Below are 3,246 nucleotides of genomic sequence, written 5' to 3'. Positions count from 1 at the left end.
GAGCAGTCCGGCGAGCCCAAGCTCCTCCGGCAAACAGGGCTCTCCCCGGCGATCCTCGAACGACGTGCGATCCAGATCTGGATCGGGTTGCTACAGTAAACCCTAATTCGAGGTTGATTTTTTTTGCTAAGTCCCAGGAATTTCACTTCATATGCTCCTGTTCGAGGCCCCGTAACTTTGCATCCGTAGCTCCGATTTGGACATATAATATATCAAAATGTTCGCCCCGACGAGTACATCATTTCATTCCATTGCATCATTTTAATTTGAGCTCATCTTGATGCCCTAAATGCTGTTAGAAGGAGGCTTCGTGAGTTAATTGTCAGATCTGCTAGTTCATCTTAGACTTTTGTCATTTTTGCCATGATTATTGTGTGCATGATATGCCTGTGAGTCCTTCATATGTTTTGTCAAGGATTTTGTCTTCTTTCCAGAGGTGCAACCCATGCATTTTTAGGATGTGTGTGGTGACTTGTGCAAGACTTAGTAGTTTTCACTAAGTCTGGGATTTTTTAGTTCGTGATGCCATGTGTTCAGCTTGTTTCCTAGTGATCCGTGCCTCTTTTGAGGATGATCAGTAAAGGAGTTTTGTTAATCATGTTATGCTCTATCCATCCATGTCTTTGTTTGCAATTATGGAGCACCCTATCTTGAGTCAATCGAGCTCTACTTTTGCTTCGTGGTGAATCTGGGCAGATCGTCAACTCGTTTGCGATTTTGCCGATGTTATTGTAGTTGATCCGTGCATGCTATGCCATTGTTCTTGCCATGTCTAGCTAGAATTTTGTGCCTGCTTTATGGATGTATGCTTGCCTTGCCATGACTTGCACCGTAGTGAGTGCATCGAGCTCGTTTACATGCCTTCGTGAGTTATATTTCAGCATGTCTCAGTTTTCACTAAGTCTGAAAACTGAATATGTTTTTGCTATGTTCGTGTGCCCGTTAGTATATTTTGTGATCCCTTTTGGCCCCAGGTCATTTGGGACTTTTGTTAAGCTTGTTGAGTAGCTCCATGCCATGTTCTTACTTGTCTTAATCAGGTCATGTATCATGTTATTTTGCTGCTCCGAAGAGGACTTTGTGATCTGAAATTTCAGACAAGTGTTAATTCCACTAAGTCTGGAATCTGTTTTGCATTTGCGTTTTTGCCATGCTTGTTTGAACCTCTTAATGGATGAATTGGCCGTGGCTCAGTGCTAGTCTTTTGTTAAGCATCTTGTGTTCATCCCTGCCATGTATTTTGTTGTCATGTTTGGTGGCTGTAGCATGTTTTTTTCGTTGCATTTAGATGCCTACTTGCTGTAATTTGCAGACCGGTGTCATTCTTAAAACGCTTGCCATTTCCAAACCGTAACTCCGATTCCGATGATCTTTATATCGTTTTCAAGCGATTTCATCTCATATTTCCAGTGGCACCCTTATAATTCCAAGTTGAGGCCAGCTTCATGCATTTTCTATCATCTCTTACATTTTGCATCCCGCATAGCATATCTTCATTTCATCATATTGCTTGGTCTTGCACGTGGTTGATTGTATCCTGGTTGCTTGTTTGTCTTGTTTGGGTAGAGCCGGGAGACGAGTTCGCTACCGAGGAGCCCGTTGAGTTTGCTTGTGAGGATCCAGTCAACTCTGACAACTGTGCAGGCAAGATGATCATACCCTCGAAATCACTACTATCTTTGCTATGCTAGTTTGCTCGCTCTTGCTATGCCAATGCTACGATGCCTACCTTTTGCTTGTCAGACTCTCAATTGCCATGTCAACCTCTAACCCACCATGTCCTAGCAAACCGTTGATTGGCTATGTTACCGCTTTGCTCAGCCCCTCTTATAGCGTTGCTAGTTGCAGGTGAAGTTTGGAGCCGTTCCTTGTTGGAACATCTTTTTATTTACTTGTTGGGATATCATTATATTGCTATGTTATCTTAATGCACCTATATACTTGGTAAAGGGTGGAAGGCTCGGCCTCTCGCCTAGTGTTTTGTTCCACTCTTGCCGCCCTAGTTTCCGTCATATCGGTGTTATGTTCCCGGATTTTGCGTTCCTTACGCGGTTGGGTTATAATGGGAACCCCTTGACATTTCGCCTTGATTAAAGCTTTTCCAGCAATGCCCAACCTTGGTTTTACCATTTGCCACCTAGCCTTTTCTTTCCCTTGGGTTCTGCAGACTCAAGGGTCATCTTATTTTACCCCCCCCCCCGGGGCAGTGCTCCTCTGAGTGTTGGTCCACCTGTCAGCTACCGGTGGCCACCAGGGGCAACTCTGGGCTGGCCTACCCGTACCTAGGACAATCTGAGTGTGCCCTGAGAAAGAGATATGTGCAGATCCTATCAGGATTTGTCGGCACATTCGGGCTGTGTTGCTGGTCTTGTTTTAACCTGTCGAAGTGTCTTGAATTATCGAGATACCGAGTCTGAACGGGACATCTTGGGAGGAGGTCTATTCCTTTGTTGACTGTGAGAGCTTGTCATGGGCTAAGTTGGGACTCCCCTGCAGGGATTGAACTTTCGAAAGCCGTGCCCGCGGTTATGGGCATATGGGAATTTGTTAATGTCCGGTTGTAGATAACTTGAACCTTAATTAATTAAAATGAATCAACTGAGTGTGTTACCGTGATGGCCTCTTCTCGGCGGAATCCGAGAAGTGGACACGGTGTTGGAGTTATGCTTGCGCAGGTTGTTCCTCTAGATTCTCGCTCGTGCTTTGCCTCCTCTTCTCGCTCTCTTTTGCGTATAAGTTAGCCACCACATATGCTAGTCGCTTGCTGCAGCTCCACATATACTTTTGCCTTACCCTTTCCTATAAGCTTAAATAGTCTTGATCGCGAGGGTGCGAGATTGTTGAGTCCCTGTGGCTCACAGATACTATAACTCCAGATGCAGGTCCAGGTGATTCCGCTCCAGGTGATGAGTATGAGCTCAAGTGGGAGTTCGACGAGGACTCTCAGCGTTATTATGTTTCCTTTCCCGATGATCAGTAGTGGTGCCTAGTTGGGGTTTGATTCAGGGCCTTGTCGCATGTTGGGTTTTCTTCTATTTTGGCGCCATAGTCGGGCCATGAGTGTTTGCATGATGGAAGTTATTTATGTACTCTGATGTGACGTGGCGAGTGTAAGCCAACTATGTATCTCCCCCTTTTATTATATATATTACATGGGATGTTGTAATGATTGCCTGACTTGCGACATTGCTTTCAATGCGGTTATGTCTCTAAGTCGTGCCTCGACACGTGGGAGCTATAGCCGCA

This window comes from Triticum urartu, chromosome 2A (genome assembly GCF_056163025.1).
Source record: "Triticum urartu cultivar PI428250 chromosome 2A, HENAU_Tu73, whole genome shotgun sequence".
In the NCBI taxonomy this organism is placed as follows: domain Eukaryota; kingdom Viridiplantae; phylum Streptophyta; class Magnoliopsida; order Poales; family Poaceae; genus Triticum; species Triticum urartu.
This window is presented reverse-complemented; position numbering follows the sequence as displayed.